Raw genomic sequence first — 24,659 nt, 5'->3', positions numbered from 1 at the left:
CTCATGGTAAAATTATGTCACAAATATTACAATTAAGAAAATAAGAAAAAAGAATGTGTAATTAGGCTTAAGTATAGATACATCCAGACTTGAGTAGACACAGAAATGAATAGGTAATGCATGGTGTGGCAGTGGATACATTGCTCAAAGTGAGACAATGAACTGTTGTCCAGCTTCTAAAACCCTGACTTTACACATGTTTAGTCACTGGAAGTAGAACAACAGGTCTATGCTCAGATTTTCCTCCTGAAAATCACCATTCAGGATTCCATCTAACTCTCAATGCATCCATAAGTCATGGTTTATAACTTCCATGTTCCTTGAAGTACCGGTTCCCTCCTCTGCCTGTGCCCAAGATAAATACTATGTAGCCCATTTTGTGCCCAAAATTGCACAGAACCAGAGCTGGATCAAACCCATGCCTGAGACCTGTAAGCAACTCTATGCAATAGGGATTTCAGAAGAAGATCCTTTCCCTCTTGGTCTTCTGAATCCACCAAAACCATCAGATCACAGACAATGATCAGATATAGTCTCCAAGGCTCCTGCTGAACCTGCTATGTAAAACCAGAGAAAAGTCAAGATGTGCTGGAAGAGTGGAAGAAGGTAAGAAATACTTTGAACCTCAGTTCCAGTCTCTTGACTCATGAGACATTCTTTTTCCCCTCATCCAAGGGCTAGATAACATGATCCTAGTCTACACAAGGAATTGATTTTCAATGGCATTGGATCATCTCTTGCTTCGGTAATGCTGAAAACAACATTTAGCATCTCTGTGCTTTAGACCTGTAAGTGTACTTGAAAACTGAGACCAGTTACAGTTCACAGAATCACAGAATGGTTTGGATTACAAGTGGTATTTAGAGATCATCAAGTCCAACACCCACCCTGCCAGGGGCAAGGTCATCATTCATTAGACCAAGTTGCTTAAAGCCCTGTTTAATCTGATCTTGAACACTTCCAGTGATGGGGCAACCACAGCTTCTCTGGACAGCCTGTTCCAATACCTCAGCCCTGACCCATCATAAACAAATGTCTTCATTCTGTCCAATCTAAATCTACTCACTTTCAATTTAAAATGATTGCCCAATATCCTGTGACTACAAACCTTGGTAAAAAGTCTCTCCATATTTCTTTTAAGCCTTCTTTATGTGTTGAAAGGCCACAATACGGCCTCCTCAAAGCCTGCTCCTCTCCAGGCTGAACAACCCCAACTCTCCCAGCTTTTCTTCAGCAACAGGAGAGGTGATCCAGCCCTCTGACAATTTTCATCACCTTCTGGACATACTTTTAACAGGTCCATGTCTTTCTTGTACTGGGGGCCCTAGAGCCGGATGCAGTACTCCTGGTGGGGTCTCAGCAGGGCACAGGAGAGGGGAAGAATCACCTCTTTCAACATGTTGGCCAGGCTGCTTTTGTTAAAGGCTCACATCCATTTTTTCATCCACCAGTATCAAATCTTTCTCCACAAGGCTACTCTCAATTCCTTTGTCTCTCAGTCTGTACTGATACCAGATATTGCCCTGACCCAGGTGTGGGATCTTGCACTCGACCTTGTTGAACTTCCTAAGGTTCATATGAGCAAACTCCTCCAGCCTGTCAAAGTCCCTGTGGGTGGACATGCTCTCTCCCCAATGAATCACATATATCACGCAGCTTGGTGTCATCTGCAAGCTTGTCACTAGTTGGGACTTTCCATTTTGTTAAACCTCATGTTCACTACGTTCACCAGCAAAGCCATTGTCCAAAACTTTCCCAGGAGTTCATGTTGAATAAGCAGCACAACTAGAAAAAGTCATCCAGATTCTTCCAGTTATACAGGTAAATGAAAAGAAAATCCATGCTAAAATATATGCTGCAGGATGACTTGGCTTCAGGGTGAGATCTGGTCTTTGCAGCCCAAACATTCCATTCCTATAGAGGCTCTTGGGCTGTGTAATAAATCTACCGGGCTGCTCTGCACTTCCATTGTCAAAGTGACTGTGAAAGTTGACTTCACAGGTCTGCAATCCCTTCAACACTAATCACTAATAGAGATTAATTATCAGATTAGTGTGATAACAGGTATGGAGCTTTATCATTTCTAAGTGGTTACTATTGCAGTCTCACCATCAGCAGCTGCTGGCATGAGTCATGTAGGAAATCCCATGAGAGGAGTGTACAGCCTATTGAAGCAAGTGTACTTGAGTAAAAATACACTGTCTGACCCTTGTTCCTCCATGAAACCTGCACCAGCAGCAAGCAGAAATCAGACCAACTTCCTAGCAGGCTGTGCTATCAACAGAGGCAGATGGAAGAGTTAAGGGATGGAAAATGCCAGTGGAGCTACATGGCAAAATGAACTGTTGCAGACACAGGGTTTCATAGCAGACCTTTTTCTCAGACAAAGTGTCTGATATGGGAAGCACCAGAAAGAGAATGAGAGTTTCTAGTACTGGCAAAGCAAGTCTGCTTTGTGCAGATTGATATTAAACTGGTAGATGGTGCCACAGTGCCCCTGGTACAGTGGGTGTCTCATAGGGGGGCCAAGGAGAAGTGAAATAACTGCAGGAGCTCTCCTCGTGGAGCTGGAAAGCATGGGGAAAAAGAGCTACATCTCTCTTTGACACTGGAGACTCCATGCCAGGATCAGCATGAACAGGCTGGCAACAGTTCTTGGAAGACCAAGCTTAACAGTGGTGTCTGGGAGGTTTGCTGGGTGGAGGATCACCAGAGAAGTTGCTTTTGCCTAGTGAGACTCCCTGGCAAAGTCAGGAGGCAGAACCTATGCTGAATTGAGAGCAAAGAAGGTGAAAGAAAACGTGGCTGTCTGGGGAGGTGTAGGAGCACGTCATGGACATAGTGGGAGAGTTTAGGCTAATCACAGCAAAACATGAGAGCACAAAGCATCCCAAGCACTTAGGTAGAGTTGAAGAGGAACAAGGAATTATGAATGCATTATGAGCACAGCATTGCCTATGCTAGATATGATCTCAACAGACTCTAGGAGACACTTTCACCTCCTGAACAGACAGATCACCAAGCTGGCTAGGGACTGGAGAGGAGGCTGCAGGACTGAGCTGCTGAGATGCTGTGTCTGGGACTGATGGGTGGCTGCAAGGTGGCTTCTGCTGTTGTAGCAGGCCACATATAACTGTCTGAGCTACAGAAAGTAATCTCCAGAGACCCAAAGCATAGCAACCCATGGATAGCATGGGTGTCTCGAGTGTTTACCATGCATACATGCTGAGGAGTTATTGACCATCCAGACCTCTCTATTAATAGATTACTTTCATTCAGTGTTAATGGCATCTTGATGCACCATGCTGTTACACAAATTGAAAGCACTGGAAGGCAACTTATCCATCAGAGGGCTGCTTGGATGCAAGCAGATAAACAATCCTACAATAGCAAACAGCAATCACTTTCAATGACAGCCATCCTAAGAAACTGATCCACATCTCAGCTTAGTTAATAAACTGGATAAAATATTTTATTGCTCCTCAATACATTAAAAATAAAATATTAATCCACTTTGATGAACAATAAAGGATTTTCCTTCATTCTTGCTAACTGCTAAATAATTTCCAATGACTTTTGCCTTGAGTTCAATTCCTGGTGTATGAAAAAAATAATCAATTCCAGCTTAAGGCTTATTAAATTATTATTCTATCTGAAAATGTGATTAGACTGAAATGCACGAGGCTGGGTTTAATAGTCTTGCTAGTAATAGTCACCAGTTAATTAGAATCCCTTGTGATATCCCTCACTCTCACCAGGAAATACCTCTACAGCAGGCTTCAATAAGCAGTCTACCCATTGGTGATGTGTCTCTCACACTTGGAACTGGCACCCTACTCTGCTTATTCATGGATATTGTTCCAAAAACCTTGATCCCTTCCAAAAGACGTATTTGAGAATTAACAGTGTGATAGTTGTCACTTAGAAGCACATGGTCAGAAATGTATCTGAGGCTTCAGGATAATGGTAATTATTTGTCATGGGTCACATAGAGAAAAAGAGTGAGAGGTCATCAACAGGGGGGATGGAGTCCTAGAAATCCTGAGCTATTTGTGAGGCAAACAGGAGGCAGGTTGTGGCCTCTGGGTACAATCATCAGCAGGCAGTGCAATCAGTCTGTGCACACAGTAATCATTCTGCAGAGAGAAAAGGGTGGGCAAAGGCCTGCAGGATGGTCTCCAGCTTACCTGATCAGTCCTTTCTGTTAGGTTAGGCTCGTCTCTGCTCCCCCTGCTAACATAATCCTAATGAATTCTCTGCTCCAGCTGACTGTATCTGCACCTGAACCCTGATCAGCTCCCATCATGAGAGGCTCTGAGCTCATATACTCTCATTGATGTTTCCTCATACCCTTCTTGAGTGGAGGCATAGCTGTGTCCCTCCTGCTGTTAGATGAGGAAGGCTGGTGAGTGGGTACACAACATCAGATTTTGGTAGTATATACCCATATCCCATGGAGTTTGACAAGGTCTCAAGAGCACCTTACTCAGAGTTACTTGAACCATGTTACTAAGGTCTTGTAGGTTATTTTGCCAAGGACCTCTCAGCTGGAAGCAATTTCTGTCCTATGTGGGAGAATTGGACTCACACATGTAGCTCACACTAGTACTTGCTGTTGTGTCTGTGGAAAGGGAAATGCCAGACTTTCTGCATTAGACAGAAGGAAGCACTTCAAGACAAGATGCAGAGAAACCAGTGCATGGGGCAGGGACTTCCCCAGGATAGTCAGTCAGAAAAGAAGAGGGAGGCCTAAGCCTTGGACCTCCTGTGTTATGTCACGCTTTGTTCCTGGCTTCTCCATCCCCTCAGGTTTCTCTTGTGCCTTCCTACACTTCTTTCTCTGTCTCATTAGCTGTAGCACCCTTGTCCTCCTCTTGCAGTGTGCCATGCAGAGCCCAGCTCAGGAGGTATCTTTGGAGAAGTCATCCTGCATCAGCCCTTGAAGAAATGGCCAGCTGAAAGCTGCTAAGACTTCGAAGCCTGTCTGCAGCATCATGTGTGGCATGGTCAAGCCCACGGTCAGAGAAAGCAATTTCCTGAAAGTTACATCCATCAGGCATAGCTGATGACCCAACATAATTTAGCCACAACAGCCTAAAAGAAGACCAGTGCTCATGCTGGTCTGACTTTACAAAGTCAATGTTAGGGTGTCTTCTCCACTCACTATATACCAACAAGCGAAAGGCAAAGGCTAAGGACACCTATGCTATAGAGAAGACATCTCATCCTTCTCTGAGCTGGAACACAAGGTTGGAAATCAGGTTGGTCCTTGGGTCCTGCCCCTTGCCTGAGCTCATAGAATCACAGAATCGTTTCAGCTGGCAGAGACCTTTAATCTCATCGAGTCCAGCCTTTGCCCCAACCCTTTCAACCACTAGATCATTTCCCTAAGTACAAGAAAAACCAGCATTTAAACAAAGAGGTCTGACTCCTCACACATCAGGTTTTCTCCACTTTTGGTAGCATTGCACATCATGTAGACAAAAGGACTAAAACCTGAATCAGTTGTATCATTTGGGACCAAAACACGGTTATAGTCAAGTCTTCCTGCTGCTGCTAAACACTTTAGTTGAGCTCGTCTCAACTCTCCGTGTGTTTCTCATATGAAATGTTCAGCTGGTGAAACTTTGATAAAATCTACATCTAAACAACAGTCTCCTCTGAAGTAGGAAGACTTCTGCTGATGCATGGTGCTGAAACAAGATTGGCATTTGGAGGACATGAAGTCTTTTGGGAAGCCCTAAAATATCCCCTAAGTAGGCCAGCTCAGTGACCCGGATCTGTACTTTTAATACAGGAGTAGCCTATATTTTCTCAAGCTGTTTGCTGAGGAATGAATGTTTTTTTTGGGGATACAGGTTTATTTTTAGTAGTTAAATGTGACCTTTGTAGGAGATCCTAAAATAAGAACAACACTGAAGCTGACCAGGGTGAGTCACATCACACCCTTTGATTTGGAGGTGATTTAACCCCATGTCATTTCTGGACATACCAACCCTAAGTGCAATTTTCACTTTAAGAATCAAGTCAACACTTCCAAAAAAGGAGGAATTTCTTGATGGCACTAAATACTCCTTGTCTTACAGGCTAACTAATAAACATCACTGGAAAACAGATTTCTTTAGGAAGCCAAAATGAAAGTAAAAACCTGGGTAAGACCAGAGGTTCCCCGCTGCCTTGCTCAGATTTCAGCCACCATCTAGGAGTTCTTATAATCAATTCTGAAATAAGGTCCCTCATTTCTCAGCTTTCCCCTTTCTAAATTGGGATTTAGCCATCTAAGCATAGAAAGGATTGACCTTCTTTCCTCATTCGAGATACCTCTTACCCTGAACTAAAAACTTTGGGTGAGAACTCCAATTCACACACCCCAGCTATGGTAGAAACTGCAGCCTAGAACAGAAAAAGCTCTTATCCCTGTCTTACCACATCAATAGTATGTTCACTCAGTCCTGTCTGAAAGCAGATCTGAGTTACCATATACATCACTTTCATATGAGGTTCATGGAAAATGAATATACAGTTGAATATTCTTCAGGCAAGAGATGAGATTAGTCACAAGATATTAAGTAGGAGATACATCTATTGAAAAATGGAATGGATTCCCAAAGGACATGGTGCAGCCTTTTTTCCCTTCAGGCCTTTAATAAAGATCCATCTGTCTCTTATTAAACCAGCTAGCAGAGATAAGAAAGCTGCATGGAATACTGGCTGAAGTGTCTGGCCTGGTCATGCAGGAGGTCAGCCTAAATCCCCACACTGATCTGCAGTGGCTCCAGTCTAGAAAACCCTTCTGTTGCACACAAAGCTCTGAGGAGCTGATCTTCACCATCATTTATCATGGAAGACACAGCTACTACCTTTCATCTTTCCAGAGAAGCAGGATAATAGTGGTTACCTCTTTGTTAAGATACAATTAAACAAGCTGAAATAAGATTAAACCCATCAGAATTAGTTGTTTGTTTGGATGATGGAGTACACTGGCAAGTTTGGGAGAGATCACATTGCAAGTCATCCCTAAATGCTGGGAAGCTATGGCAGCTCCATTTCCAGTCCTATTCAGTGACCTTGGCATTCTCCCTCTTTTTTCAGCTTTTCTGCTATATCCCTCATTTCCTTTATGTTCTTCCATAAGGGGTGTGGTGGGTTGGCCCTGGCTGGACACCAGGTGCCCACCAAAGCTGCACCATCTCTCCCCTCCTCAGCTGGACAGGACAGAGAAAACATAACCAAAGGCTGGTGGGTTGAGATAAGGACAGGGAGATCATCCACCAGACACTGTCATGGGCAAAACAGACTCAGCCTTGGGAAACTACTCTATAACCAATCAAATCACAGGAGGATGATAAATAAAACTCAAATGTTAAAGCACACCCCCTCCCTTCTTCCCAGGCTCAACTTTGCTACTGAATTCTCTATCGACTTCTAACTGAAATCACCTCTGTAGCCCATTCCTACCTTGCCACACAAACCCAACACAGCTGGCTAGTGGCTGCTAGAGGGATGATGCATTTTAGGTAATAAGAACACAAAGATAGTAGCTTCTTCAGTGTATTCCTTCAGTACAAGCTTGAAACATGCTCAGATATGTGGATGCCACAGAGGAAGTGAAAGTCCAACAGCACTGCACTAGAAGTTTAGAATGTGAGCAGAAGGGCAGTCTGTGTGTACATGACATTGAGCTGTTTGTTACAACACCAGAACTTCACTGTGAGCTTTCAAGTGCTTTTGTGAGTCTCATATTCCTTCCCTTTGGTTAGTCAATCTGATGAAATGGTTGGTTCAGAAGATAAAGCCCAGGAGTCTTCCCACATTTTAGGTATCATGTGAGAACTCAGGTACTTCCATAAGCAGCCCATCTGACAGTGGGAACATTGGTTCTCTGCAATTAATAAAGGATGAAATGTGTCTCCAAAGGACAATTCAGATTTTGGGTGAATTGTGTCTCACTCAAGTCAAGGAGACAAGGGTTTGGTAAGAAACACTAGACAGGAGCAAGCCTACTAGTGCCACTGTCTACACCTTCAGATTGGGTCCAGAATAATTTTTTTGGCCCTGCACTGCTCCAGTATCACCCCAATTTGTCCTCTTAGTAATGACTTTTAAATGGTCCATCAATTATCTGGAAGATTTTGCCCTTCCAAGATTTGGCTTGGAGGAAAAATGCTGATGTATTGATGCATTAGGAAAGTAAATCAGTCTGTTAAAGGGATATTAAATGGGAGAATGGCTTCCCTAACATTTTTAATGAACAGATTTTTAAATGTCAATAACATTATGCAATCATCTGTGTAGCTGACTTAAAAAAATAAATGCATTTATATATTTGATGTTAAACCATCTTAAGATAATACAAGCTAGACATGTGCTGGCATCTTGGTTCTCTTTTTGATTTCTCTATGGAAAGGCTGACAGAATAGCACCTGAAAGGGGTGATAAGGTATTTCTTCTTTCCTCTTCTCACCATTCTTTTTAAGATTTTCCCTGAGGCTGCTTTTATCTTCAAAGTGTTCTAGAAATCCAGTGCAATGTCAGAATATAGACTAGGTCCCAGGTAAACAAAGGCAGCCAGAAGCCTGGCTTTCATTTATTTATGTCTAGAATATGCAAGTCTCGTATTCATGTTGGCAAGTCCTAACTAGAACACTCTTGCTGATTACAATGGCAATAAGCACTCAGCATGAATTGTAAAACCAAAGCTTTAATAATAGCAAAGGTGAGTAGGGTATATCCGTTATCTACTGTATGAGGGACATCTCTGTGTGCAATTCTGTTGCTTTACTGTATATTTATGTGTGAATGTGAAATAACTTGCCTAAAGAAACACCTTTTCTAACATAGACTTTAATAGGTTCCATAATCTGAAGATGCAACTTCATTTCAGTTCCTTCCTGCATTGAGAAAACATGGAATAACCCCCCAGCTTGGAGTTGAGCCCAATGTAAGGCACGACCTACACCATCAGAAACTGACCTTCCCATAGCATGCTGCTTGTTCTTGGGTCTTCCTAAACCAGTCATCTCATGAGAAAAGTGTGTATGCATTGATATATGTGTTGGACACGGTGTGGAGTTCATCCCACTGTGTTTAGTTGATGAAGAGTTCAATGTCTTTAAGATCATTTTCTGGCTTCTCCTCACCATACAAGGAGAAAAAAAAAGGCATTTCTAAACAACAGTAGGGAAAGCCTTAGGATGTATTAGATCACATTCTGGAGGTGCTCATCTCCTGATCATAGAGGTCAGGAGGTGGCAGAAGTCTTGGATATTGTCTATTGGAAAGTTTCTTGGCTTCTGTAGGTGTCCAAAGCTCCCTGAGTTTAGGCCAGTATTTCTTTTCATGTGTGGAAAATTGTCATTTCTTATCTTATTTCTTGAAGAAACTCTTTGATCTCTGGGTAGATCACCTGAAGTCAGCATGGCCCATTATTCCATCCAGTGGAAGAGCCATAAAGGAGTGATGATAGTTAGTGAAGATCTAAATGCCATGGACAACTGTGTTTCTGGGATGCCTAATACGAAACTGAGTGTAGAAATTAAGAGACAAATGTTGTGTCTCTGCTGGATCTCCATGAGGAACAGATTTTATTTACTGATTATGTCTTGAATTAGTCCTAATTCAAGAGTTTCAGGTACAAGGATGTATTAATTGAAGCATATGAATGAACTCAGTTTGAAGGAGTATCTAAATTTAGCTGTAGTAGTAAATAGTTCTAGTAATGTCCCAATAGCAATTATTTTCTTATCTATTTCACAACCTCAAGGTTAACTGCTTCAGAATATCTTTGGATGGACAATTTTTCCTGGAGTTAACATTGTGACTGCTTTGTAACTGTATTGATAGCTATCACAATTGCATATTAGTCCTGAAAGTGGTGAGCAGTTCTAACAGTAAACAGCAGATCTCTCACAATAATCTGCTGTCTGTTATCCTGCTGAAATAGTTGGAAAGGTTCCCTTGAAAACTAATGGTGAATTCCAAAAGCACACTGTCCACTATGGCAAAGATGACTTTCATGTGGTTGGATTCAGCCTCTGGAGCTGCTGATAGGAAAGAAATCTAATTAATGGGACATTAAAAGACAATGATAACAGCTGAAGTAGGATTAGTAGTGTGAGCTTTCACCCTGATTTCTCTGTGGTCATCCTAGAGAAGTAATCTATCATTGGAGCAAAAGACATGATACAGGCATTCCAAGCACTTCATTTGAATGATATGGAGTCTGCTACAAAAAGCAGCTGATGGAGCAGCTGCCAAAATTGATGGGGAAATGGCTGCCCTATGATGCTAAGAGTTCCAAGAGCTCTAAGCATTCAGGACTTTTTCAGCTTCCAAAGGACAAAATGTTTTCTTCCACAGAGGTGACTGGGAACCTTTTCATTAAAATCAGAAATGGAAGAATAGAAGTCTTATGGAATGGTAAACCTTGCAGCCACAGACCTAACAGCTGGTACACAAGGGAGACAGACATCTGACACCCAAACTTACATCCCCAATATTTTATGGTGTTTAGAACCAGATCAGATGATTTGAGGACATGAGGTATCCTCCTGCCAGTTACAGTCCTTGAAAAAGGCCTACAGTTGCTAAGTGTATTTTGACTCCAATCCCATCCAGGATGGGCAGACTGGTCACTGTACTGCCATGTCTTTTTTCACATGGGCAGCCTTTACAGAAGGACCTTAAAATCCCACCAGCTCCTCAAAACCAAGGTCCTGCAGTTCTTGAGCACCCTGATATTCCCATATTCCAGCTTGTGCCCATTACTACTTGTCCTGTCACTGACCACCACACAAGAAAGACTGTCTCCATCCTCTCAACATCCACCCTTTAGGTATTTATCAGCATTGATAAGGCCCTGCTCAGCCTTCCAGGCTAAACAGCCCCATGGCTCACAGCCTTTCCTCATCAGAGTGATGCTCCAGTTCATCATCTTGATAGCCCTCCACTGTCCTCTCTCCAGTAGTTCTCTATCACTTTTGATCTGGGAAGCCTAAACACTCTGTTATCTCATCAAGGAGCTCTCCCTTTTTGCCATTTCTGAGCAAAGGTGTCAGGTTTGGGCTCTGAGACACAGACTGGAGGTACCCATCCATGTCACTTCTCAGCTGCAGCATGCAGAACTATGGGTACAGTGATTAAACCACCCAAAGCCATAGCCTAAAGTGTGGTTTCATATTGTTCTTTAAGATTTTGAGTATGATGAGTTCATGCCTCTTACCCATGCTGTGTGAGGCACCTTTGCCTAAGGATTGTGAGATAATTTCTTTCTTCCAGATACAACCCTCTCCTGTCCAGCCCTAGGAATGACTGCTGGTGAGGCAGATTTTCTTCTCAAACTCATGCAAATCCCACGCAAATACAACAAAAGGCCCTTACTATAGAATTCTATCTACTTGCTAGAAATAAAACACTTGTTCAACAGGACAGACACACCACCACATACAGTAATTATCTGAGGGACTACACACAGAGTTTGTGTAACACTCTATAAACCTACAGCACTATATAAAAACAATAACATTCCTTTGCCTGCATTATTATGTCTCAGCTAATACATATAATTAGGATTTTCAGTTGTATAAATGTAATGTGTTCTCCACTAAGTACATTATTTGTAGATTCTGTAATAAATCAATACTTTATGCAAGCCAAACCTTTAATGTTAGGGAAAAAAGTGCCTTATCATCCCCAGCAACTCCCAAAACCCTGCAATGCAGGCTTTTATTATTTCTGTAAAGGGAAAAAAAAGGCAATCAATAGAGATTCTTCGTGCATAATCCTCAGCAAGATTAGCACTTTGTCAACCTTTGTTCTAATCTCCTGGAAAGTAAAAAGAAGGGGGTGGAGAGCAGGAGGAAGAAAAAGAAATCACAGGGAAGCCAAGAAGTGGGAATTTCTTGGGGGTGTTCACTGTGCTTCTGCTAAAGAAGAATATTTAAAAGGCAACACTGGTCTTCCCAGCTTAGTGCTCAGAAATTATGGAGATGCTTCTGCCAGCTGTTGAAATCTTAACACATGTAATGGGAAACATTTCAAAATTGACCAGCATTCTAAAAGGTGTTTCTGGGGCTAGATCCAAACCTCATTCTACACCCTGCAACAACAAAGGTTGCAGAGCCTGAGTTTTGGGTGTCTTTCCCTGTGGAGCAAGGATGTGAGGGTCCCAGGCAGCAGAGTGGGAGCTGGATCCACTGTGCTTGGAGAGACAGGGTGCTGCATGGGGAACTATCTGGAGATAATCAGGGAGGGCATTGTAAGAATCATAGGATGGTGGGGTTGGAAGGGACCTTTAGAGATCATCCAGTCCAACTCCCCTGCAGAAGTAGGTCCTACCTAGATCAGGTCACACAGGAACGTGTCCAAGTGGGTCTTGAAGACCTCCAAGGAAGGAGCCTCCACACCCTCCCTGGGCAGCCTGTGCCAGGGCTCCCTCACTGAAACAGGAAAATAGGTTTTTCTTATATTTAAATTGAACTTGTTGTGTTCCAGCTTCATCCCATCACCCCTTGTCCTGTTGCCAGATACCATCGAAAGAAAGAGCTGCCCCAACCTCCTGACACCCACCATTTAGATATTTGTAACTAATAATGAGATCCCCCCTCAGTCTCCTCCAGACCAAAGAGCCCCAGGTCCCGCAGCCTTTCCTCATATGAGAGATGCTCCTGTCCCCTGATCGTCTTGGTGTCCCTGCACTGGCCTCTCTCCAGCAGTTCCCTGTCCCTCTGGAGCTGAGGAGCCCAGAACTGGACACAGGACTCCAGATGAGGCCTCAGCAGGGCAGAGCAGAGGGTGAGCAGAACCTCCCTTGACCTGCTGCCCACACTCTTCTGAATGTATCCCAAGATGCCATTGGCTTCTTGGCCACGAGGACACATTGCTGGCTCATGGTTAGTTTATTATCAACCAAAGTACCATCTCAAAAATCTGCCCCAGAAAAACTCACGAGCGATGTTGCAAACTCTGAGTAACGGATCAAGGGCTGCAAGGGAAGGGCAGGGAGGGACAGCAATGGATACAACAGTGCATGCAGGGCAGAATATGTTATCTCACGCTGTAGCTACTATTTCCCATACCACTGCAATTACCCATTAATTAAATTCACAGATGAGCTGCATGGAGAGGTAATCCAAACATGAAAAAGGAGGCGAAATCGTATTAAAAGATCAAGAGAGGACAGAAGCATAGGCAGAAAATCAGCACAACAAAAAATTCTTTGGGAGCAGTCACATTTCAATTCAGGTCAAAATTAAAGTATACTGGGAAATCATGACAGCACAGAAGGGTGGGTAGCAATGCTCCACATGAAGAGCTGGAATCACTGGAGAGAGTGGGGTACAGCACAGATGGAGGGCATAGTGCTGTAATAGTTGCATCTTGTCCTAGCACATCCTTACTAGCTTCTCATTTGCAGGTTTCCAGTAAGCCAGCTTTGCTGCCAGGGAAGTTCCCTTTTCCCAGGCAGTAATTCCTAGAAAGCACAGGAATTGCAATAGGAGACTACAAACCTGGAATTCAAACAATTCAGTAGCTACTTTTATTTATCCAACTGAGATCCTGCTGGGCTGAAAAGTGTCATTGCCATTTAGTCCTGTCTTCCTAGTGAAACCAATTTTTGGCTCTTACCCAGCTGCATTTGACAGCAAAAAGTGTGGAGTTTTATTACAAAGAGTGTACACATAAACCTTCACAACTTCCCTGAGGTCCCTCTCACACCAGCTTCCACTCACTTATAGCTCTAGAACTGATCTTTCAATAAGCCCAAGAAACCTCTTGTACATTGCTAACAACTTTCAACTCTGAAAAATGTAAGGCTCAAAGAAAAGCAATCAGAGAAAACTGAGAACACTTCATGGAGAATTCTACTTGAGATGTCTACGAGTTACCCTTAGTTACAGTGGGCAGGTACCATGTGCTTTCAGGTAATTGTATATCTAAGCCTAAAACTTCCTTCCACAAGTAGCATTAAGCTACTACAGGGCTTACAGTGAATTAATAGCATTTAATAAACATGACTTTTATTGTTATATGAATCTCATTTCTTCCACATAATAATGATATCATGGATTAAAAGGTGTATTGATTTTGCTTCCAATGTCTCTGCTACAAAGATGGAGCTCAAGGCTTAGGGCACTGTAAGAATTTCTGAAGTAACAGAAAATAGGTTTCATTTGAGATCTGAACTGTCAAACAGAGGAGCTTCTTTCTCTTCACTGACTGTACAGAGAATGAGCTCCTGACTCTTAGACAGTCTAATGTAGGAGTAAATTCTCTTGTAATTTTTGCTACAGATCCATGGAATTCCCCAGACCAACACAACTTATTTATTAAGCTTTGACACTGGGATTCTGGACTCCTTATGTAAAACTAGCAATAAAGTCTTCTAAAAATCTCATTAAAAGATTAACCTCGTATCACAAGCAGCTGGGACACTGCAGAGGAGTCTGCAGAGCTCCAATATGAGTAAAACCAGGGCAAAATTCTTCTCTCAGCACCTTTCTTCAATAAATACTGTACAGCTGAGACTCAGAAGGGATACATATCTCCAAATATCACCCACCTAAAAAACAGGAGTTCATGTTCTGTCTACAGCCCCCTCCAGGTGGCAATTCTGATCACAGATAAGAGGAACTGTAGTGAGGAAGGTCCCATTTTTATCTGCTGACTGCAGAAGGCACCTTGGCTGGGAACTTGGGCACACCAAGCAAGTTCCTAACATTCAGTTGTGATCAATCAAATCCTGTCAATTGCTGCACAGCTGTAGCTACATCAGGTGAACTTTGCCTTTGTTCCAGGCTTGTCCTGGAAGCCTCCAGGGATGGAAGACCTCAGGACTGTATTGGTTGTAATGCTTTATGGAGATGAGTTGGGTTTTTTTCTGCCTAGGCTTAGCTATTAAAGAAACAATCTATTAAATCTGTCATCTCATCTCAGTCTACCTGATATGTGTGTGCTGGCTTTACATTCAGTGTATTCAGTGCTGTCTGAATCTCTGATTTTCTTGTGGCACAAAGGCCAATTTTCTCAAATCAAGAAATTATTCAACTCTAATATTCACATTTTTCCCTTCAGGGATGATTGGTTTGAATCCAGAGGAAGAGCTGTGCTATTTCATCATGCTTGTTTGCACACATCTCCTGATGTGCCACTTCAAACCTACACATGAGCCACCTTTCTGTAAGTATTGTGCTACCTCACACTCAGTAGTGCATTTTTATGCCTCTTCAAACACCAGCCCTATCACTGATTTCCTGGGCCAACATTCAAAACCAAAGTCTTCAAAGTAGCTTCCCGTAACTTCACCTAATAAAAGGCAGGCAAGAAGAACAGCTGGGAATCTCAGGAAATATGTTGTCATAAGTACAACCAAAGAAATGTAATTCAGCAGTTCAAATAAATGTCTGCAGGCACTTTCATGTCATCTGTCATTACTCCCTTGAGGTAAGTGGCAGCATCTCCTTTAACGTTTGATCTGAATAGGACTGGACTTTCTCTTGGGAGATATGGCCACACATGCCAAACATACAAAGTTTTCCATCAAGTTAAAGTTATCTTGGACAACTTTTGAAGCCTATGTGAGAGAATAAATCTGTTGTTTATTTCTTAGTCTCAATTATTTCAGTATATAAGCCACGTTAACAGCAGAATCCCAGCAGCACACATATTATTGTCTCCTTGGCAGGATAAACCACTGTATTGGTGGTGAGAAATCTAAAGCTATTTCAGATAATCTGCAAACCCTTCAGATGTAACAAGATTCACCTAGAAACTATCATTAGTCTTTGCAGTCTGTCCCATTTTTTAACTGTATCATGACCAAGTTGCTATGAGTCCCTTCAATGTTTGCTGGCTGCCAGGTAGACTGAGTGGAAAGGATACCATGAGACTTCAGTCTTACAAGATAACCTTAAGATAACCTTGAAAGGATATCCTCAAACTACTTCTACTTTGTGAATCAGTTGCAAGTTACCCAAGTTTAACATGTCACCAGTTCATGAACCTGGGTAATTCCCTGTCTTAACAAAAAACCAGTAAGAAGAACTGATGGAAATCATAAGGTTCAATCTCCAAAAGTTTGGTTTAAAACCTTCTTAACCCTTATGTTTGGACTGCAGCTCTAACAGAGCAAGTTAGGTTCTTAGCTTCTTAATTTTGAGGGTTCTTAAAACTGTGGGAAGATAGCTTCAACAACTACTAACTTACATGAGATCACTCCTGTCAAAATGTCCTTGTTTCTGCACTGTGTTAAAGTTGACAGCAGCCAAGCCCACAACACACCAGCACTTCAAGCCAAGCAGTAGTATTGTTTATCCTGAGCATCATAATTAGTCACAGGAGTTAAATCTTACACCAAACATTCCATTTACATGACTTTTGTGCCTTCAGATGAAACTTTCAGTCATTTCAGATCACACAATTAAATTGCATTCAGATTTGGGTTGGACTTTGAAAGGTCAAAGAAAACAGCTACTCATGTGATTGAAGGTGTACCTCAGTTCCTTAATGCTCATATGACCTCTCTCAGCCCACTCAAAGGTGTGCTGGCAGCATACAAAGACACCTCTTCCCCAGCTGCGATTCCCATCCCATCACCATGACCAAGACCAAAAGGACAGTTTTTACCTGCTAAAGGTTGCTGTGGCTCCTATGAGGACTTATGAATCATATCTGCCAATTTCCATATCAATAGCCTTTTGGTTAAAGCCTCTGCATGCCCCTCCCAGGAGCAGACATATCTGCTGTCTCAATGTTACCTGCTAATCTGATGGTGTGAGCTGAGGAGCCAGGGCTCTAAACCCAGCAATTATGTTCCCCCAAAGGAAAGGGCTCCTCTTTTGCTCTACTACACCACTATCCCTTCAAATTAATGACTTAAAGACCTTTATTCCTACATACTCAGGTTACTGGCTGAAGCCTGAGCAAAGATTCCTGTGGTTCTGCAGACTGGCTTGATAGAAAGTGTCTCAGGACATAAAGGATCTGCCAGTCTCTGGGAAACAACAGCTGCCAGGTTGTTTGGTGTGTTAGAAAAATCAAAGATAGGAGGGCAAAAAGGTAGAAGTGTGTGAGACTAGGGAAAGAAAGAGAGAATTTTAATGATTTTCTTGTCCTCATTCTTGCTTTGCAGTCCCAACAACATCAGCCTCCAGTTTTGCCCCTCTGCATAAGCCCCTTCACTCTCCATCAGTCATATCCCTTCATAGCCCTAAGTGATGATGTCAAACTCTGGGAGGAAATAGGAGGTTCAGCATGTGAGCCCCCAAGGAGCATGTGAGGTGCCCAACAAGTCAGTACAACTTACCCTAGGGGCTGATGTGGAAAGAGCAGGGCAGGACTTCTTCCTGCTGGTCCTGGCACCTTCAGGACATGGTGCACCTGAGGAGTAGCCACTGTTTCTGCAGTCCCCACAACTCCAGGAGGAGAGCTCCTTGCATGATGCAGGGAGTTGTGCAAGAACTGCTGCTGATGATGATTTCCCAGACTGAGCTTTAAGGGATTGGCTAGCTAAACTGCATAAACTTACTCAACCTGTGGGAGCCTATCATCTGTTTCACCTGCCACTATCTTTGCCCTACTCTCAATCCTTCTAAAGAGAGTTTAGTATAGTACTTGGCCTTCACCTGCACTCACCAGTTTATAATGGGTATCATACAGTTGCTCCTGATTTGCACACATACTGGAAGAAGCCAGAAGCAACAAGAGCAGAGTTTGAGGTTTTCTTGACCATGGCTTTGGAGCAGGTGGGTAGCCAGAACCAGAGTTCAGAGACTAGATTTGTCCTGCTAAACAGATGGATCATTTTAGTATGAACTGCTCTCCACCACAAAAAGCTAATTTCATTGACATTTGCATTAAAAATATATTGACTGAGACTAAACATTCCCAGTGTGGATTTAGAGGTTTCCTTTTTGGGTGACATACTTCTGGGGAAAGGAAGAAGTGACCCTTTGTGCAGCCCAAAGATCCACTTTAAACAATCTGAGCATAAGGACGTCAGAACCATTGCTGACGTGAAAGGGGAAATGAACCTCCAAAGAGTGGAAAGGAAAAGGGTGAATGCTGGATTCACTGGCCATCAGCTCAGGTGGGAACAGAAGAGTGAGAAGACAAAAGACAAGTCTTTAGGAAATAACAGGCCATTGCATTTAGCTTTGGGGCCTTGCTAATTGACGACATCAAGTCCATCACTCATTCTAGAGAAAACAACTTGATGATCAACACTGTAGGTGACAATTCTGTCAAACACGAATCAATGTCAATCAAAACCCATCTCTTGAGGCAGATAATAAGCCAGTGGGACTGTCTGTGTGGGTTTAGGAGAGAGGAACTCACTGAATCATTGGTTTAAATGATGCCAGAGAAAGAGAAAAACATCTTTGATAGATGTAAAGGGCCAATGAGCACAGGATGAAAGCCCTCTCTGCCCATGACAATAAGAATTGTTTCTTACCATGGGCTGTGGGATTCCCATGCTTCTGTTTAGATCACCATGTCACCTGGGGCTAGACCACATCATACACATGACCTTGCAGAGAAGAGCCCTCCCCTGCTCTCATAGCTCATCAAGGCTTGAGTGCCTGGTCACATTCCTTTCTTTTAAAGGATTGCTTTTTGGATGGATGATTGTCCTTTGGTAACTCATATTTTGGCCTTGATCCTGGAAGATGTCAAAAGCTTTCCTGGCTCATGAAAAACATCTGTCAGACACATGCAAAGTAACTAATTTTACAGCTTGTGGAGCCCATTATGTTGCTTTCATCCTTGAAAGGCAGGGAAGCTGTCCTAATCATATTGCCCTCATGTCTCCCACCACAAAAAGCCAGCAGTGAAGTCTTCCTTGTAATTTGTTACTTCTCTAGCAAGCACATGCTCCTCCCTGAGCTCAAAACACAAAAGGACCCTCTGAGTCCTTTAGGAGTTCACTATCTCTCAGCTGCATTAATTGCACTGGAAGGGACTGTCTAACTTCAGGCAACAATTTAGTGTCTTCTGGTACTCCCTGGGGGAGACTTACAGGTCCTGTGAGCTGCCTCTTTCTTTCTTTCTCTCCCAAGTCATAATCACCTTGTTCATTTGGACAGAGCATCCAGTAGGACTTTTTCCAGTCCTGGTGTAACCCACCTCTGCATCCCTGAAGAAGTGGGAAAGAACATGACTCACACAGAAACCAGCTATTTTCAAAGTATTGCTTGACATTTAAACAGCAGGAAATACATCCTCCAAACGACAGCATCATCTTCAGTTACGACTATCAAACCCCTTGAAAAGGCTGGTATATACATTGGTAGGGTTAGGCTGGGTGAATGGCTACATGGCAATGCCTCCACCTCCATGAAGTGCTCACTGAACAGAGGGAGCCTGGGATATTATCTTGGGTGCCCAGACTTTGACAAGAGTATGTTGAGATTCGCCCGTAATCGCAGGACAGAAAAACTTGCACCATCTTGAGGCCTCTCATCAAGAGACTGGACCATGCTGCACTTTGTGAAGTCCTAAGCATGGTTTTCCAGATCAGCCTGAACAAATTAAAGTTGAATCAGCCTTAAAATGTTTGAACATGTGAAACATGTCTGTCTGAATCAAGACATTGTGGCTTACTGTGAATGAACTCAACATGCTGCAGCCCTCCCAGTGCAGTGTGAGCCCAGATCAGAAGTGTGATTTCCTCCTCTCGTATTCTTTAGGTGTTAAGTCATTACCTCAAACATGTTTGAATCTTTCAGCCTGTCCCTCTGAAGCCAGACTGGCTCCTTCTCAGTTCTCACTTTTTCATTCTGTCCTGCTGAAGTGGGCTTTTGCTTCACTGACTGTGCTGTTGAGGAGTGTGGTCTCCTGCAAAGTGCTTCTGGGGTCCATGAACTCATAAAGCTCTTGCTCTCAAGTTCCCTCAAGACTCAAGCAGGGTGAAATCTGTTCATGTGTAGTTTGGACAGTGCTGAAGGTGTTTTGTTTTTCTGTTCTGTCTTCTTAGGTTTGGCAGATTTTAACTGTTTTCTGTCCTACCAAAGACTACTCTTATCACATTCAGCCAGTTCTGCTGGGGTGTCTGTTTATAACAGCATTAATATCTGCTCTAGGAAGCTTTGAGTTCAAAATATCATCCCTGTGGAAAAGAAAAGGCAATGTATTTGCATTTCTGCAGACCCATATGTGTCCTTGGAATTTGAATTGAATGTAAAACCATCTCACAGCCTATGTAAATGTACTGGACACATAGCAATTCTGTCCTCATTTCCCTAATGTGGGCAAATCATGTGTTGCCCTGTTAATGAATCTTCATACACAGATAGTTAGTGGTGAGATTGTGGAAGACAGATTAAATAAAAGCCCTGATGCAGCAGGGACAGGCCCTGACAAGAGGGCATAATCACTTGCAACGTATTGCAGAGGTGCAAAACACCTTTGGACCAGGTATATGGGTGTAGAGAACATATGTGGAGATAGAGTTGAGTGGAGGGAAGGAGTGGTGCTGGTCCAGCATGGGGGAGGAAATGTCACCCAGATGGCTCACAGAATGTGCAGGATCACAGCAGGGAAGTGAGCCTTCCCAGAAACAGCTTTTCCTCCAAAACAGAGATGTCTTCAAAACTAATGCCTCTTGTGAGAATGTCCCAGTGTCAACACATTCTTAATTGGGAAACATGTCTTGGCACCTAGATGGAATTTCTAGTCAAAAACCAGAGAGAAAGAGAGAGCTAAGACTTGAGTAGAAACCATTTTTGAGGCTTGTGAGGAGGGCATTCACCCTCTGTAGAGAACAAGGAGGTTCAGTTCTGTAGGTCCCAGCACAGCATTCTCTTTCTGAGAGGAAAGCTGCTGGTCAGGCTCCATTGCTGGAAGCATTTAAGATGTTTTTGCCTACCAGCTGCTTGCTGGCTACATCTCCTAGATACAACAGGAGCCCTGGTTAGTACCAATCATCCCTCCATCACATCCTGAAGCTCTTGGATTTGTACTTCCACAGAGGTATTTCTATCCCAGTTCAGAGCCTGGTTGCAGAAGGGTGGTTCATAGCAGAAATCCTCACTCCATGGCTTCAGCTAATACCTACACACTAGTGTCTGCACGCTCAGGATCATTCTTTTGGTCCCTTTATGGATAGATTTAATATAAAGCAGCTTCATTTCTTCAGCAAGAACACTGATTATAAAGAAAAAAAAGTGGATATTTTATTATGTACCAGTTAATGACTCGGCTTTGCTTGGGGCTTTGCTTTTAGCTTTGAAGGTGTTCAAAATAGTACTACGAAGGGATCTGACAGGCAAATCATTGATGCCATATCTGGGATTAATAATACAGGGGTTTTTTAGCTTGTAACCTGCTCAGCTCCATGACTTCTCTGTTATCTACTTGAAACACCAATCCAAGAGAGGTCTTGAGCTAATTATTTGGGTTTGAGTCCTGTAGAAAAGACACTGTTGTTATCTGCTACGGTCAAAAATGGATGCAGAACACAGACCAAGCTGCTGAGTTCATACCTTTTCCAAAGACCTATGAAGCCTAGCACTGAGGATTTAATGGGAAGCTGTTTTCCATTGGGCCAGGGCATTTGTCTTAGCATGGAGTTAAGATTATCTTACTGGAAGCTCAAAGCTTTAGCTATGAGGAAAACCTTTAATATCAGCCACTATCCACAAAACAGTAGTACAAATAACAAAGATAGAAGCATAACAGAACCCCAGAATCACATCTGAGGCTGGAGGCACCTCTGCAGAACTTCCAGTCCTAACTCCCTGCTCAAAGCACAGTCAGGTAAAGCAGGTTGCTCAGGACCATGGCCTGCTGGGTTTTCCATGTCTCCAAGGATAGAGACTTCATAAGCTCTCTGGGAAATCTGTTGCAGTGTTTGATCACACAGTAAAAAAAGCATTTTCTTATTTTTAAATGGAATTTCCTGTAGCTCAGATTGTGTCTGTTGCCTTTTGTCCTGTCACTGGATATCAGAGAGAATAGTCTGGCTGTGTCTTCTTTACGACCTCCCATCAGGTATGGATACACATTGATAAGATGCCCCTGAGACTTCTCTTCTTGAGGATAAACACTCACAGGTCTTTCAGCCTCTCTCCATACCACAGATACTCCAATTCCTTTAATTATCTTCCTTGCCTTGCTCCAGGATATGTCTGTCTATCTTCTGCTGGGAAGTCCATCACTGTACCCAGCACCACAGATGTTTATCCCCTGTGCTGTGCAGGTGAGGAGGATCACCTCCCTCAGCTTCCTGGCAGTATTCCTAATGCAGTCCTGGATGCCATTGGCTTTCTTTACTGCAAGGGCACAACGTTGGCTCACGTTCAACCTGCTGGCCACAAAGACCTCCACATCCCTTTCTACAAATCCACCTTGTAGTCAGCCTGAGCAAACACTGTTGTTTGGCTGGCAGGAGGAAGCAGAGCTCATCTCAGGCAGCTCATGCAGGTTACCACACTCAAGAGACCTTGCAGCTGTGTGTAGTGTTACATACGTATGGTCCTTTAACTCACACAACACCACAGCACAAACCACTCCAGCCTGGGCTGGCTTCCAGCTTCATCTTGCATCAGGGGCTGGATGTTTCTTTAATCTGCTACAATAACCAGTTTTGGGGGTCTGGGACAAGAGTTAATGTGTTCAACAACAAGTCAGCCTCATGAGCTCTGTGTGACAGTGTCACCTTCACCACAAGACCATCCGGTGTGTTAATGCATGGTTCAGTCTCTGCAGTCTGCAAAGCCCACTTGGAATCCCAGTTAGCAGGAATCCATCTCAGCCCAGCTCTAGCACATTTGTGCCCAAAGAGAACAGCCCTTCCCAGCCTGTTGAGTGGCTGAGGTTGGCAAGTTTGAGATGGATCAACATTCCTTATTTATATTTCCCTCCATTTGCACCTTGCTTTGATTCCAGTTTAGCATTCCAGAAATACCACCATTTATGCAACCAAATTTCTTTGATCTTAACCAGCTCATACACAAAAGCTTTCAAGATGCTTTGCCTTTGCAGCCTGTGAGTGGGAGTTGCAGCAGGCAAGTTCAGGGGATGGACGTGCATCTCTTAGCAAGCTGTGACAGCAGGGTCCTTCACTGCCATTATTGCTGGGCAGGTTACTTGCTTCCTCTGAATAGCAACATTTAAATATAGGGCTTTCAGTCACTGGAAATATGTGGCTCCTGGGAGGGACCACAAACTGGTTAAGCAGACCTGCAACATTTGAGTATTGCTCACCAGAGGAATAGCAATCTTTCAAGGAGGAGCTGTGTGTGTTTAATAAAAGCCCCTGAAGAGACTTGGGGTCATTCCACAGAGTGAGTAAGTCCAAACCTGAGCATAAAAGGATTAATTCACAAAGGAGGGAGTCAGAACCTTTCACTGCAAGAGAGGGACTCTGCATTACAAGTAGAATGCTAATTAATGTTATAACTAACTTGTCAAAACAGTGGTTTTAGATTCTCAAATCCAGAGTGGGCCAAGGTCAAACATCATGAGCCAAGTATTTTGCACATTGTTTGCACAGAAGCTACAGTACAATAGGATTTGGCCATGTGCTAATGACACCACAGTGCCTGAGCTGGAGTTAACTGACTATTCTGATGGAAATGTAAATTCAGCACTAGGTTATTGCATCAATTTCATGTTTGAGATCTAGTTTGGTGACATTTAAGAAAAAGAGAAATATGCAAGGAGGTTCACCTGACTGGTTTTTCTCTGATTCTATGACATGTTCATCTGTTCTCAATGGTTGTCCCTTCTCCTCTCCATGCTGAACAGCCCCAGGTCCTGCAGCCTTTCCTTCTCACACAGATGCTCCATCCCCTCAGCATCTTGGTAGCTCTGCACTGGCTTCTCTCCAGCTGTCCCTCTTGAGCTGGGAGCCATGGGGTCCTTTCTCAGCCTGGTGATTAAGCATGTGCTTAAGTGAGATGCAGCATTTTCCTGAGCTGAGCTTTACTTTTAAGAGAGAGCCTTTATGCTGTGATACCATCTCCTGAGATTGTGACCCATGAACTTTGTGAAAAGCCCAGTCATTTGCAACATGTCTCTGACACCTCAACAGGAACATAAGAATGTGGCCAATGAACAAAACAAAATGCACACTATTCTATAAACTAACAATCAAGTAATTCCTGGGACCAGTTCTGCTGCAACAAAGCAGATTTATCTGTTTTAGCAACAATGAGACCATTTCTGCCACATCCTATATGAGTCTCATGCTATATTTCTAATTCAGACTGCTAATCTGAAGTGTAGAGTCAGAATATTACACTGAGTCCTAGGAATAAGAGATGCTAAACATTCATTCAATTCCATCTAACTACTGCTGACTGTGATCTCTGTTCAAATCCTCAACGTTTAATTTTCATTAATAGGACTTATTGCTTAATATTCAGCCTGAAACTTCCTCATGTTTCCCTCCTTCCTTTTTGGAGGCTGTTGAATATTCATTGCTGTCCCTGTATTTGCATTAATCCAGAAGTTTTTCTCATGACATGCACTACAAGTATCAGTGAGATAGTGCAGCTGCCCCAGCTTGTGAGTGTCCTTTATTTGCTTCTTTCTCAGCCCCAGAGCTCCTAGGCCAACTTCTCCAATATCTGTGCACAGAATGTCTGCCCCCAGTGTCAAATAGATAGTGATAACCTATAACAGAAGGTGAAGGAAGAAGACTGGGACGATTTCCATAG

At 43.0% G+C, this 24,659-nt stretch overlaps 1 protein-coding gene across 1 annotated transcript in view; it reads right to left on the bottom strand.

Annotated features, from left to right (window-relative positions):
- Positions 1–24,659, bottom strand: part of SHISA6 (shisa family member 6) — a 224,378-nt gene that overhangs the window by 63,469 nt on the left and 136,250 nt on the right. The window lies entirely within an intron of this gene.

Source organism: Colius striatus, chromosome 18 (assembly GCF_028858725.1).
Source record: "Colius striatus isolate bColStr4 chromosome 18, bColStr4.1.hap1, whole genome shotgun sequence".
Classification (NCBI taxonomy): domain Eukaryota; kingdom Metazoa; phylum Chordata; class Aves; order Coliiformes; family Coliidae; genus Colius; species Colius striatus.
The sequence above is the reverse complement of the archived record's forward strand: the minus strand, read 5'-3'. Positions and strand labels throughout refer to the sequence as shown.